General features: G+C 47.9%; 2 long non-coding RNA genes across 2 annotated transcripts in view; one reads left to right on the top strand and one right to left on the bottom strand.

Moving 5' to 3' along the window:
• The window catches only part of LOC309365996, a 91293-nt gene that overhangs the window by 61095 nt on the left and 14846 nt on the right, over nucleotides 1–15352 (bottom strand). The gene's annotated exons all lie outside the window — the stretch shown is intronic.
• The window catches only part of LOC309366007, a 44710-nt gene continuing 42928 nt past the window's right edge, over nucleotides 13571–15352 (top strand). The window contains exon 1 of the long non-coding RNA XR_014166387.1: nucleotides 13571–14417. This is a non-coding gene — a long non-coding RNA (uncharacterized lncRNA). The remainder of the gene's footprint in view (nucleotides 14418–15352) is intronic.

Here is a 15352-nt window from a genome sequence, read left to right as displayed (position 1 = left end):
TTCTTCTCAATAAATTGCCGCAACTCCTGTATCTCCCGGTCGGACATGGCATACAGCTTACCCACCGGCAGCTGAGCCCCTGGGAGTAAGTTGATTTAGCAATCAAAGGGCCTATGGGGGGTAGTCTATCCGCCTCCTTCTCGCTGAAGACTTCCTTCAGGTCAGCATATTGTGGTGGCACCTCCCCTTTTAGTTCCACGGCCAGGCCAGCCACCCTGGTCACTGTCATTCTTGGGTTCTCCCCCCCAGACAGTGTTCCAAGCAGTAAGCTGACCCAAAGGTGACTGACCACTGATGCCATGACACTACTGGATCATGCAGTGCCAGCCAGCTCATTCCCAGTATTACTGGAGGTCCTGCCAGTGTGACCACGTGAAAAGCGATGGTCTCCGTGTGCCTGGAAACCCTCATTCACATTGGCGGGGTCTGGTGCGTCACTCCCCCCCCCAGAAGTTCCCTGCCATCGATGGTGGTCACTTGCAAGGGAAAATCCAGGGGCAGCAGGTGGAGTTGGTGCTCTAGAGCGAAGTCCCTGCTGAAGAAATTGCAGGAGCTGCCCGAATCCAGCAGCCCCTCAACTTTGACTGGGTGCCCATTCGGGAGTTCTAGCACCACTTCTATGGCTATAGCTGCCTTGGGAGTGTCAGGCTGAGGCACTTCTATTGGTTGCTGGCCTGGCTGCTGCCCCTGCTGGTTGGCAGCCAGGCGTTGTCATTTCCCTGCGCCTGCCCTTCCTTCCCCTTCTCCTCACAGCCAGCAGCCCCCACCATCCCTTGACAGGCCTTTCTTTGAGGGCAGACCCTGGCAAAATATCATGGCCGCTGGCAGAGGAAACACTTCTTGGTGGTTTTCCAATCCTTCCCCTCCCTCTTGCGACCTTCACTGGAGTTTGAAACCTCTCTCTCTCACACACGGGCCATCAATTTCCATTGGCTCAGCCGCCTGGGAAAGCTGTCTCGGTATTTCAGGAATGTGGTAGTCCTGGCAACGTTCCCCTATCACTTCGTGTTTCTCCTGAGCCCGCGCTTCCTGCTGTACTCCAATCGCAAGCACAGCCTTGGTCAGCTCATGCATCGACTGTGGGTGGGGCGCACGGGACAACTTGTCTTTCACTTTGGGGGACAGACCCTCCTCAAACAACATTTGTATTGGTTCAGAGTCCAGATTCCAGCCAAGCCGGTGGATCAACATCGCAAAGCGCGACCAGTAGTCTCTAACTGACTGGCTCCCCTGCTTGCACCCCATCAGTTCCCGCTGAGTCACACTTTGCTCCACTTCGCTGGAATACATCACATTCATTGCCTGGAAGAATTTCTTAAGGTCCTTCAAGGCATCATTTTGTGTCACCATTAGGGGCCTGATCCATTCACGTGCCCCATCCTCCAGATGCCCCACAATGTAAGCTACCCTCTCCCCATCATCAGCAAAGTCATTATGCTGCTGTTCCAAAGCGTACTCTATTTCCATTCGAAATGCATTGTAGTCCTGGGGTTTCCCCCCAAACATGTGTACCAGCCCCGGTACTTTCCTTGCGATCGGGGTGGGTCTGACCTACGCATCCTGAGCCCGTCTTTCGTCCAGCCGCGCCGTCATGAGAGCTACATACTGTTCCAAGTCTCGGTTCCTCTCTACCAGACGTTGCACTCCAGCTGCTTGCTCCGTCTCTCTGGCTGCCCTGGTTTGGCTCATCGTGCTGCCTCTCTGGGGCTGCGCACAAGCAACGTCGGTGACTGACATTTTGCTGTAATGGTTCTAGGGGTTGCTCGTGCATACGTTGTTGCCACTCCTGGCTAGGTTACCTGGGTGAACCCTTTCTGTCTGGACAGCCTCTCACCCGTGGCTGTCTCAATCGCTGGCAGAATCCATCAGTGGGCGTTTCTTGAACTTCTTCCAGCAAAGAAGTTCTTTGATGCTTAGTCTCCTCCTACTCTCCCTGCGCGGAAGTCTTCTGCGCAGGGAGGGAATGGGGAGCGGAGGACCCATGCTCTCCCCGCTGGTCTCCGGCGAGGAGTCCTGGAGCCCCCTCGCTGATTCCCCCATCTGCCCCCCTTCTCCACTGGTGCTACGCTGATTTCCTTCCCCAGCAGATGGGCTGCCTCTCTCCCTACTGGGACCCTCTCCGGCATCCCTCTGGAGCCTTCCCTCCGCCTCTGGCTCTGATGGCAGTTCCCTGACACATCCCAATGAAAAGGAAATGCAAGAAAGCAAAGTGGCTGTCCAACAAGGCCTTACAAATAGCGGAGGAGAGAAGGCAAGCAAAATGTGGTTGGAGATAGTGAAAGATTCAGGAAATTGAATGCAGATTTCCAAAAAATAGCAAGGAGAGACAAGAAGGCCTTCTTAAATGAGCAATGCAAAGAAATAGAGGAAAACAACAGAATGGGAAGAACCAGAGATCTGTTCAAGAAAATTGGAGATATGAAAGGGACATTTCGTACAAAGATTACCATAATAAAGGACAAAAGTGGTAGGGACCTAACAGAAGCAGAAGACATCAAGAAGAGGTGGCAAGAATACACAGAGGAATTATACCAGAAAGATATGGATGGCTCGTACACCCCGGGTAGTGTGGTTGCTGACCTTGAGCCAGACATCCTGGAGAGTGAAGTTAAATGGGCCTTAGAAAGCACTGCAAATAACAAGGCCAGCGGAAGTGATGGTATTCCAGCTGAACTACTTAAAATTTTAAAAGATGATGCTGCTACACTCAATATGCCAGCAAGTTTGGAAAACTCAGCAGTGGCCAGAGGATTGGAGAAGATCTGTCTACATCCCAATCCCAAAGAAGGGCAGTGCCAAAGAATGCTCCAACTACCGCACAATTGCACTCATTTCACACACTAGCAAGGTTATGCTTAAACTTCTACAAGGAAGGCTCAAGCAGTATGTGGACCGAGAACTCCCAGAAGTGCAAGCTGGATTTAGAAGAGGCAGAGGAACCAGAGACCAAATTGCAAACATGTGCTGGATTATGGAGAAAGCTAGAGAGTTCCAGAAAGATATCTACTTCTGCTTCATTGACTATGCAAAAGCCTTTGACTGTGTTGACCAAAGCAAAGTATGGCAAGTCCTTAAAGAAATGGGAGTGCCTGATCAAGTCATCTGTCCCCTGAGAAATCTCTATGTGGGACAAGAAGCTACAGTTAGAACTGGATATGGAACAACTGATTGGTTCAAAATTGGGAAAGGAGTATGGCAAGGCTGTATATTGTCTCCCTGCTTATTTAACTTATATGCAGAATTCATCATGCGAAAGGCTGGGCTGGATGAATCCCTAGCCGGAATTAAGATTGCTGGAAGAAATATCAACAACCTCAGATATGCAGATGACACAACCTTGATGGCAGAAAGTGAGGAGGAATTAAAGAACCTTTTAATGAGGGTGAAAGAGGAGAGCGCAAAATATGGTCTGAAGCTCAACATCAAAAAAACGAAGATCATGGCCACTGGGCCCATCGCCTCCTGGCAAATAGAAGGGGAAGAAATGGAGGCAGTGAGAGATTTTACTTTCTTGGGCTCCATGATCACTGCAGATGGTGACAGCAGTCACGAAATTCAAAGACGCCTGCTCCTTGGGAGAAAGGCGATGGAAAACCTAGACAGCATCTTAAAAAGCAGAGACATCACCTTGCCAACAAAGGTCCGTATAGTTAAAGCCATAGTTTTCCCAGTAGTGATGTATGGAAATAAGAGCTGGACCATAAAGAAGGTTGATCGCCGAAGAATTGATGCTTTTGAATCATGGTGCTGGAGGAGACTCTTGAGAGTCCCATGGACTGCAAGAAGATCAAACCTCTCCATTCTGAAGGAAATCAGCCCTGAGTGCTCACTGGAAGGACAGATCCTGAAGCTGAGGCTCCAATACTTTGGCCACCTCATGAGAAGAGAAGACTCCCTGGAAAAGACCCTGATGTTGGGAAAGATTGAGGGCACAAGGAGAAGGGGACAACCGAGGACGAGATGGTTGGACAGTGTTCTCGAAGCTACAAACATGAGTCTGACCAAACTGCGGTAGACAGTGGAAGACAGAAGTGCCTGGCGTGCTCTGGTCCATGGGGTCATGAAGAGTCGTACATGACTAAATGACTAAAAACAATGTGTTTATAAAATGTACAGGAAAAAGAATAACTTCATGAAAATAGCATGAAAATATGGGTTATATTAGGGGGAATTGCATAGCAATGATGGGCATAATGGGGAAAATTCAGCAACACAGTGCATATTTCCCCTAATAGACACACTTTTGTTGGCAATTTTGCCCAATATATACATTTTGATGCAGTGAATTCCCAATAAAGAGATTTCCACTAAAGAAACATCTCTAGTAAGAAAAGTGAGCTTCCTTTGCAAGGCCACAGAACAGCAACTGTACTCATCTCCCTCTTCCACCCCATAATAGGCTGGCAGGTGTCCCTCTGTCTTCTTCCTCTCCATCCCTTACCTGGGCAAGCCAGGAGCAGCAAAGAGAGAACTGCCAAGCAGAGGTGAAGGATCTTCAGGGCTTCCTGATGTGGCAAAGCTGAATGCCAGCTTTTAGGCCAATTGGAGCCCCAAAGGTTGCCAAGAGAGGGCAGGGAGGGAGAGGGAGATTAAATAATTGTAATTTCTTTGGGACGTTGTGTCTTAGGCTGACGTGGAAGAGAACATGGCCAAAACCACATGCCTCTCCCTTCATTCTGGCAGTCATAGCAGTTTTCACCCAAGTGAGATCCCAGTTACAGATCACAAACATTCGTTTCCCTTTTCAACCTAGAAGATGACCAAGTCCCCTTCCCACCCCTGTTTCTGAAGCCGTTTCCCCAGCAACACTCAAGGCTGCAATCCTCCCTTAATTTACTTAGGCGCATGCCCCATGGAAACCAACAGAAGTTCCTTCTGAGTGGGCCTGTTTTAGGACTGCACTTTAAGATGCCACAACCAGAGATGGCACTCCTGCCTAAACCACTGTCCATACAAATACTTTCCTTAAGTCACATAAGCCAAGCAGGGTCCCAGGGAAGGCAGCAAGGCCACCAGGAGGAGAGGGCCAGGGATGTGCAGCCAGTCAAGGCAACGACCTTAAACATCTTGGAGACCTTCTTGGCTGTGAGTCCTGGAAGCTCTTCTCCCTGCTCACAGGCCTTTTCCCACCTGGGTTCATTCAGCCCAGCTGCTAGTTACTCTGCAAAGTCCCAGAGCAAAAGTCTGCAACCTCAGATTCTTTTTTAATTTATTTTAGTGAAGGCGTTTGGAACTGAATGTGGGACACTTTGCATGGAATATATGGGACCGAATCCTCAGCTATTCAAACAAGGTGGGGTAAAGAAAATCGCAGTGAGCAAATGCCCAGCAGCTATTTAAGCTTCAGGATGGACAATTATATCGATCCTTTATCCAATGAGAGAAACAATGGATGAAACTGCATATTAATCTAAGCATGCAAATAAAGTGTGGTTTAAGGATTGGACCAAGAAGAATTGGCAAAACCTCACAGAGCAAAGCAACCAAAGACAAGGCTGATCCCAGAGCCGGACAAGCCTTGAGGCAGGTGAGGATGCTGCTTCAGGTGGCAGAAGCCCCCAACCAGGCACAATGCCCATGGGTGCCCCTCCTGCCCTGCTGCTTCTGCCAGTGGAGGAGAAGCACCACCATCATCAGCACTGATTTTGGACAAGATCACTGCCATTTGGGGCAATACGGGAAGTGCCGCCCTAGGCTGATTCTGCCATAGGTGTCTTTTGTAATGGACAAGGTATGAAAACAGCTGGCTGTGCAACCAATTAAGCTTGCAATCAAAGGACGATGTATTCAGGGACCACTTAAGTAATTCATGCTTTGTGTAACAAATGGAACAGGTAGCTGGTACTCACTGCTCTATCAAAATGACATTCTGTGTAATAAAAAGGTTGCATTAGAGATACTTTGTACTGCCAGTGGTTGTTTAATTAATGAAAAACATAATTAAGAGAACTGTAAATGTTGCAGGCTGTATAACCAACCTATATAATGACTATAATGAGTTTTGTTTTGGTTATTTCTGTTTCTGAAGAAATAGAATGGCTCTAAGACACAGAAGGGAGGGAGGGAGGGAGGGAGGGAGGGAGGGGGAGGGAGAAAGAGAGGAGAAATGAGTTTGTAACTGATGAGGTTTTTTCATAATGAGGATATAAGAAAGGTTTAATGGAAAAGTCAAGTGGATTTTAACAGTGGATAAATGTTGTATTAAAGAGGTTAAATTGGAATCAGATAAATTATTATCAACTTGTAAAGAAACCTATTGATCATCATAAACCTTTTCCAAGTTATATGTAATTAAGCTATTTTCTCAGTTCACTGGGTCCCTTAGCCTAAATCCAAGAAGGGATGTCCATTCAGGGTGGTAGCCTAAAGCTACTCAGATCAGAGGCTCCTCAAAATGATCTGTCCAGAAAATGCTGTGAGAGGGGCAGGGCATGCAGAGGAGAAATGATCACCTGGTCTGGCCACTTGTTTGAATCTCATTTGCCAAGCTTCATTTCCCTTCTGTAAAAATTATACAATGGCGGAAAGCTCCCAATGTCAGTGAAGCCAGCAGGACACAAGAACGGGAGTTTGTCCCAGCCCAGGAGGAAACAGGAAGTTTATTTACTGGCTGGACAAACATCCCTTCTCATGTCTAAACATGTCCACTCTAGGAATGTTGTATTTGACTGCTTTGTGTTTCACACCCCACATACCCCTTCTCAGGCAATACAACATGCACAAACGTAAATAACTTTATTCAACCACCCAGAGTCCCAGCTTGAAATGTAGGTTCTGGAAACTCTCTTGGCAGGGGTTTCGTCAGGATGTCAGCAGTCATCTCCTTGGTGCGGCAGTAAGACAGTTCCACAAGTCCGTCCTGGATCTTCTCACGTACATCATGGTACTTCACGCCAATATGTTTTTTCCTCACATAGAACTTCTCACTCTGTGTCAGCTTCAGGCAACTCTGATTGTCCTCTAGCAAGCTGACAGGTTCCTTTCTCACCAACCCAAAGTCCTTGATGAGTCGATCGAGCCAGACAACCTCTCTGCATGCATCTGTCGCTGCAATGTACTCTGATTCTGTGGAAGACATTGCTACACAGCTCTGTTTATAACTACCCCATGCAACAGGTCCATCCCCAAACATAAAAACAAATCCACCTGTGGATTTATACTGAGCATTGTCCCCAGCCCAATCCGCATCAGTATACCCAACCAACTTTGGGTTTCTGACAGCTGGTAACCTTAACTTACAATTCATGGAACCCTTCAAATACCGCACCACCCTTTTTACACCTGCCCAATCATGCTCAGTGGGAGAATTCACTTTTCTACTAAAAATCCCCACAGCATTTGCTAAGTCAGGTCTACATGTGGTAACTAGATACAAGAGTTCACCAATTGCCGACCTGTATTCACTGTTGTCTGGCAACAGCTTTGAATCCTGCTGATTCTTCAAGAAGTTCGTGGTCATGCATATTGCAGTCGGGTGTGCATCTTGCATCTACGGATCTTTTTTCTCTGATTGAGAAGAAATGAGCCATCTTCTTCTTAAAAGATTTAACTATGTGTTTTTTGGGGGGGCTATTCAGTGCCTTTTTATTCTTATTAGGTATTTTGTGGTATTACTGTATACTGTAACTTGAACAATAGGTTTCTTTACAAGTTGATGATCATTTATCTGATTCCAGTTTAACCTCCTTTAATATAGCATTTGTCTGCTGTTAAAATCCATGAGAGTTTTCCATTAAAACTTTATTATTTCCTCCATTATGAAAAAACCTCATCAGTACAAACTCATCTCTTCTCACTCCCTCTTCCCTCCCTTCTGTGTTTTAGAGCCATTCTATTCTTTCAGACACAGAAATAACCAAAACAAAACTCATTATGGTCATCATATAGGTGGGTTATACAGCCTGCAACATTTACAGTTGTCTTAATTATGTTTTTCATTAATTAAACAACCACTGGCAGTACAAAGTATCTCTAATGCAACCTTTTTATTACAAAGAATGTCATTTTCATAGAGCAGTGAGTACCAGCTACCTGTTCCATTCATTACACAAATTACTTAAGTGGTCCCTGAATACATCGTCCTTTGATTGCAAGCTTAATTGATTGCGCAGCCAGCTGTTTTCATACTTTGTCCATTGCAAAAGACACCTATGGCAGAATCAGCCTAGGGCGGCACTTCCCGTATTGCCCCAAATGGCAGCCCAAAATCAGTGCTGATGATGCTGGTGCTACTCTTCCACTGGCAGAAGCAGCAGGGCAGGAGGGGCACCCATGGGCATTGTGCCTGGTTGGGGGCTTCTGCCACCTGAAGCAGCATCCTCACCTGCCTCAAGGCTCTGGGATCAGCCCTGTCTTTGGTTGCTTTGCTCTGGGAGGTTTTGCCAATTCCTCTTGGTCAAATTCTTCAATCACATGGTATTTGATTAAAACAAAAAAAATTCCTTCCAGTAGCACCTTAAAGACCAACTACGTTAGTTCTTGGTATGAGCTTTCGTGTGCATGCACACTTCTTCAGATACACTGAAACAGAAGTTACCAGACCCTTCTATATAGTGAGAAGGTGGGGAGGGGTATTACTCAGAAGGGTGGTGGGAATGGGTGATTGGCAGATAGCTGTGATGAGCCTGTTGACGACTCTTAACGACTGCAATAGGTCTTACAGAAAAAAGCAAGGGGTGAGAAGGTGAAAAAACTTTTTTAAAAAAGTTTAAAACCATGGAAAGACCTGGTCTGAACAAAGACATTGGATTCTTATCTCATTATACATGACAAAGCCATTTTTCACCTTCTCACCCCTTGCTTTTTCCTGTAAGACCTATTTCCTGTAAGACCTATTGCAAGACCCTAACGTAGTTAGTCTTTAAGGTGCTACTGGAAGGAATTTTTTTTTGTTTTGACTATGGCAGACCAACACGGCTATCTATCTGTAAATGGTATTTGATTGTTTAGATTATTATTATTAATAATAATAATAATAATAATAATAATAATAATAATTTATTATTTATACCCCGCCCATCTGGCTGAGTTTCCCCAGCCACTCTGGGCGGCTCCCAATCAGTGTTAAAAACAGTACAGCATTACATATTAAAAACTTCCCTGAACAGGGCTGCCTTAAGATGTTTTCTGAATGTCAGGTAATTCTTTATCTCTTTGACATCTGATGGGAGGGCGTTCCACAGGGCGGGCGCCACTACCGAGAAGGCCCTCTGTCTGGTTCCCTGTAGCCTCACTTCTCGCAATGACGGAACCGCCAGAAGGCCCTCGGCACTGGATCTCAGTGTCCGGGCTGAACGATGGGGGTGGAGACGCTCCTTCAGGTATACAGGACCGAGGCCGTTTAGGGCTTTAAAGGTCAGCACAACACTTTGAATCGTGCTCGGAAACGTACTGGGAGCCAGTGCAGATCTCTCAGAACTGGTGTTATGTGGTCCCGGCGGCCACTCCCAGTCACCAGTCTAGCTGCCGCATTCTGGATTAATTGCAGTTTCCGGGTCACCTTCAAAGGTAGCCCCACGTAGAGCGCGTTGCAGTAGTCCAAGCGTGAGATAACTAGAGCATGCACCACTCTGGCGAGACAGTCCGCGGGGAGGTAGGGTCTTAGCCTGCGTACCAGGTGGAGCTGGTAGACAGCTGCCCTGGACACAGAGTTAACCTGCGCCTCCATGGACAGCTGTGAGTCCAAAATGACTCCCAGGCTGCACACCTGGTCCTTCAGGGGCACAGTTACCCCATTCAGGACCAGGGAATCCTCCACACCTGCCCGCCTCCTGTCCCCCAAAAACAGTACTTCTGTCTTGTCAGGATTCAACCTCAATCTGTTAGCCGCCATCCAACCTCCAACCGCCTCCAGGCACTCACACAGGACCTTCACCGCCTTCACTGGTTCTGATTTAAAGGAGAGGTAGAGCTGGGTGTCATCTGCATACTGATGAACACCCAGTCCAAACCCCCTGATGATCTCTCCCAGCGGCTTCATATAGATATTAAAAAGCATGGGGGAGAGGACAGAACCCTGAGGCACCCCACAAGTGAGAGCCCAGGGGTCTGAACACTCACCCCCCACACCACTTTCTGGACACGGCCCAGGAGGAAGGAGCAGAACCACTGTATGACAGTGCCCCCAGCTCCCAGCCCCTCTAGACGGTCCAGAAGGATGTTATGGTCGATGGTGTCAAAGGCCGCTGAGAGATCCAGCAGAACTAGGAAACAGCTCTCACCTTTGTCCCTAGCCCGCCGGAGATCATCAACCAGCGCGACCAAGGCAGTTTCAGTCCCATGGTGAGGCCTGAATCCCGATTGGAAGGGATCCAAATGGTCCGTTTCCTCCAGGCGTGCTTGGAGTTGTTCAGCAACCACCCGCTCAATCACCTTGCCCAAGAATGGCAGATTTGAGACTGGGCGATAGTTGGCCAAATTGGCCGGGTCTAAAGATGTTTTTTTAAGAAGCGGTTTAATGACCGCCTCTTTCAGCGGGTCTGGGAAGGCTCCCTCACAGAGGGAAGCATTCACCACCCCGCAGAGCCCATTGCCCAGCGCTTCCCGGCTCGCTTTTATCAGCCAGGATGGGCAAGGATCAAGGAGACAGGTGGTCGGTTTCACTCGTCCAAGCAGCCTGTCCACATCCTCGGAGGTAACAGATTGGAATTGATCCCATATAACAGGACCAGACAGAACTCTAGCACTCTCCCGCCCTGGCCCTGCTCCCACGGTGGAGTCTACCTCCTTCTGAATCTGAGCGATTTTATCTGCAAAAAACTTTGCAAAAGCATTGCAGGAGATCTTGGGGTCCCTACCAGGCCCCGGTGGTACAGGTGGTTCCGATAAACTGCGAACCACCTGAAAAAGTCTCCTGCTGCTGTTTTCTGCAGATGCAATGGAGGCGGCGAAGAAGGCCCTCTTCGCCGTCGCCATTGCCACTTGGTAGGCTCGACGTTGAGCTCTAACCCGTGTCCGGTCTGATTCAGAATGAGTTTTCGGCCACCGGCGCTCTAGCCGTCTCAACGATTGTTTCATCACCCTCAGCTCCGGGTAAAACCACGGGGCTGTCCGGGCTCCATGCAATCGGAGAGGGCGCTTCAGAGCCAGACAGTCAATTGCCCTGGTTAACTCCGCATTCCAGCGGGCCACCAGGGAATCAGCTGAAAGGCCATCAACTTGGGATAAAGCATCCCCTACCACTCTCTGGAAGCCAATTGGATCCATTAAGTGGCGGGCGCGGACCATCCGAATTGGTCCCACCTCCCTGCGGAGGGGAAGGGTTGCGGAGAGGTCCAGTTGCATCAGGAAATGATCTGACCATGGCACTTCTTTTGTTTCGCTTTTAGTTAATGTCAGATCACCAACATCCGTAGAGGTAAACACCAAGTCTAAGGCATGTCCATGGCTATGAGTTGGGCCAGACGTATTCAGGGACAGCCCCATGGAGGCCATGCTTTCCACGAAGTCCCGAGCGGCTCCTTGTAAGGTCGTGTCGGCATGGATGTTAAAATCCCCCAGGACAACCAAACTAGGTGTCTCCAGGAGCATATCCGCCACGACCTGAAGCAGCTCGGGCAGGGAATCCTTGGTGCAGCGGGGAGGTCGGTACACCAGTAGGAATCCTGTACTGCCCCTATTGCCCAACTTCCAGAACATGCACTCAGAAAACTGGGTCTTCCCAATAGGACGCCTGGTGCAGACTAATGACTTCCTAAAAATCACTGCAAACCCCCCTCCCCGCCCACATGACCTGGGTTGCTGTGCGTAAGAGAAACCTGGTGGGCAAGCAGCGGCAAGGACAGGCCCATCTGCTTCATCCAACCAGGTCTCTGTCACACATGCCAGGTCAAATCCTCCATCCACAATCAGGTCGTGGATGGCAGTGGCTTTATTCATCATTGACCTGGCATTGCACAGCAACACTTTCAGGTCATGTGGGTTTCCCTTGCTGATTACTGTATCCTTCCGGTCAGGACCAGACCTGGAGGCAGGGATAGTCCTCAAACAACGACTAAACCTGCCTCCTCGGTAATGACATGGTCTGGTCTTAGCATAACTCCTCCTCCTGCCCGTGATCACTGAGATCGGGTGTCCCAATACATCCCCCCCTGTGGAACCTGCCCCACCCAATCTATTGGCAGAGGCCCACTCCCAGGCAGCCATGACCCCTCCCCTTAAAAGGCAAAATACAAACTATATAACTTAACAGAATAATAATAATAATAAAACAGAACAGAACAAAACAAAACAAAGCAAGGAACAATAGTGCTGACTCAGTGCTTATACCACCCCAAGCAAAAATAAAATAATGAAATAATATAATATTCTAAAAAACAACAACCACCATTTAAAATGCTGCAAATTAAAAGCGATTAAAACATTTAAAACCATTTTGTCTATTGCTGCCGGTAGCTGCTCAGGCCTCTAAACTGTAGTGGTAGTGCAGGCCCCGCCCCCTAGGCCGGATGGAGTTGGCAGGAGAGGGAGCGGTCTTCCCAACACTCACGCAAGCAGCAGCAGCAGAAGCAGCAGTCGTGTCCCGGAGGCCTCTCTCAGGCCTCTTATGCTGTGGCAGTGAGTGCAAGCCCTGCCCCCTAGGCCGGATGGAGTTGGCAGGAGAGGGAGCGGTCTTCCCAACACTCACGCAAGCAGCAGCAGCAGCAGTCGTCTATTGCAGTTTCATCTATTGTTTATCTCAGTGGAAAGGGATCACCATAACTGTCCATCCTAAAACTTCAATAGCTGCTGGGCATTTGCTCACTGTGATTTTCTCCCCTCCATCTTGTTTGAATAGCTGAGAATTAAAAGGTAAACCTAAAGGGACCCTGACAGTTAAGTCCAGTTGCGAACGACTCTGGGATTGCGGCGGTCATCTCGCTGTACTGGTCAAGAGAGCCGACGTTTGTCTGCAGACAGTTTTTCCGGGTCATGTGGCCAGCATGACTAAGCTCCTTCTGGCAAAACCAGAGCAGTGCACAGAAACACCATTTACCTTCCCACCAGAGTGGTACCTATTCATCTACTTGTACTTTGACGTGCTTTCGAACTGCTAGGTTGCCAGGAGCTGAGACCGAACAACGGGAGCTCACCCCGTCACGGGAATTTGAACCACCGACGGTTTGATCGGCAAGCCCAAGGCTCAGTAGTTTAGACCACAGCGCCAACCGTGTCCCTTAGCTGAGTATTAGGTCCATGCAAAGTGTCCCACATTCAGTCCCACATCAAAGCACCAGGCCTGAGCATGAAAGCTCAAATGAAACCTCAAAGCAGAGAAGGTTAACTCATTGGCCTTTGAATTTTTCTGATGTGGAGATCCCTGATCTTTAGTCACAAATAACAGCGACTCCATGGAGCGCAGGACAGAAGAGCGAAGCGGCTTCAGAAACCGGGTTGGGAAGGGGGAAAGGGGGCTTAGTCATCTTCTAGGGTGGAAAGGAGAAAGGAAAGGACAAGTTGGCCAATTATTATGGGGTGCAGAGTGGACATGGCAGGTGCAGCAAGCAGAGAAGCAGAGCCCCTCCTGTTTGAAAATATTTTTGTAAGTTGCCTTGAGTCTTGTCTGGAAGAGGTGTCTGAGAAATAGGATGATTGCAAGAATGAGAAAAAGGACAAGAGAGCATGTGAAGATTGCCCTTCCTTCAAGTAAGCAAAGAGTCCATCATTTCACCTTTGAAATCTCCTTGCCCGGCACGTCCCACTCAACCTCTTCAATCAGTGGACTTGAATTTTCTTTTTTTGGGGGGGGGGGAGAAGTGTTTGAAGCTATTACTACTACCAGTGCTATTTCCAGGGGGCGGGGTGCAGGGGTGCGCTTACCCCTAAACATTTTGTGAATCTAAGTTTGGCCAGATTGAGGAGCAGTATTTCAACATGAGTAGGAAAATGAGAGTAATCCAAAATATTTTTTAGGGGGGCAAGCATGGGCTACAACTAAGAATAATCATTGTGGGAGGTGAGCATGTGAAAAGTGCCCTTCCTTCAGGTAACCGCAAGCGTCCAGCAATGTGGTGGGGACAGGTGAGGGGTGAGTCATTTACCTGAGGGATACATCCCCCTAGCACTGCCTATATGGGGCATTGCATCCTCAGCATAAATTTTTTGTTTTATTCAAGCTATATCCCTCTGAAACATGATTACAGCACCTCTGAATGTTTGTGATCTTGTGTGGAAATTGCTATGACTGACAGAATGGAGGAGTGCCATTGCAGAGGCACGTGATTTTGGCAACGTTCTCTTCCACGTCAGCCTAAGTCACAATGTCCCAAAGAAGTTACAATTATGCAATCTGCCTACCTGCCCTCTCTTGGCAAGCTTTGGGGCTCCATTTGGCTTAAAAGCTGGCTTTGCCTGGCTTTGCCACCACAGTTCATCCTGAGCCATGAAGATCCTTCACCTCTGCTTGGCAGTTCTCTGTTTGCTGCTCCTGGCTTCCCCAGGTAAGGGATGGAGAGGAAGAAGACCGAGGGACACCTGCCAGCCTATTATGGGGTGGAAGAGGGAGAGGAGTACAGTTGCTGTTCTGTGGTCTTGCAAAGGAAGCTCACTTTTCTTTCTAGAGATGTTTCTTTAGTGGGAATTCTTTGCATAAAAATGTATATATCAGACAAAATTGCCTACAAAGGTGCATCTATTAGGAGATATATGCACTGTGTTGCTGAATTTCCCCCATTACGCTCATAATTGCTATACAATTTCCCCTGTTATAACCTATATTTTCATGCTATTGTCATGAAATTACACTTTTTCATGTACATCTTTTAAACACGTTACTTGGAGGGAGAGCTGCCTTTCAGAGGAAGGCTGTGCTTTGATGTTCACATGTTGACTTCATTATGGCAGAGTAATATAAGGAAAAGGGGAAGTGAATGGCCCTGTGGTTTAAACTACTGAGCCTCTTGGGTTTCCTGATCAGAAGGTTGGTGGTTTGAATCCTCACGACGGGGTGAGCTCCCATTGCTCGGACCCTGGTCCTGCCAACCTAGCAATTCAAAAGCACATCAAAGTGTAAGTAGAAAAATAGGTACAGCTCCGGCGGGAAGGGAAACGGCGTTTCTGTGTGCTGCTCTGGTTCACCAGAAGCAGCTTAGTCATGCTGGCCACGTGTCTGTGGTCAAACGCCGGCTCCCAGAGTTGTCTGCAACTGGAATTAACTGTCAAAACAGTCCTTTACCTTTTTATTAATATATGGAAAATGGCATCGTATGTAAAACTGGTAAGGAAAAACAAAAGCAGCCTCTTCTTTTCTCAGTTTGGTTAGATTTTATGGAAATCTATGCAAATTTATGGAATACGTCTTAGAAAATAACATTTTGATTTGTCTCTTCCACAGGTCTGCCAATAAATTTGGGGTATAAAGTTTCTAATTAGTGGG

The sequence above is a fragment of the Podarcis melisellensis genome (genome assembly GCF_964234715.1).
Source record: "Podarcis melisellensis genome assembly, chromosome: 3".
Taxonomy (NCBI): Eukaryota; Metazoa; Chordata; class Lepidosauria; order Squamata; family Lacertidae; genus Podarcis; species Podarcis melisellensis.
This window is presented reverse-complemented; position numbering and strand designations above follow the sequence as displayed.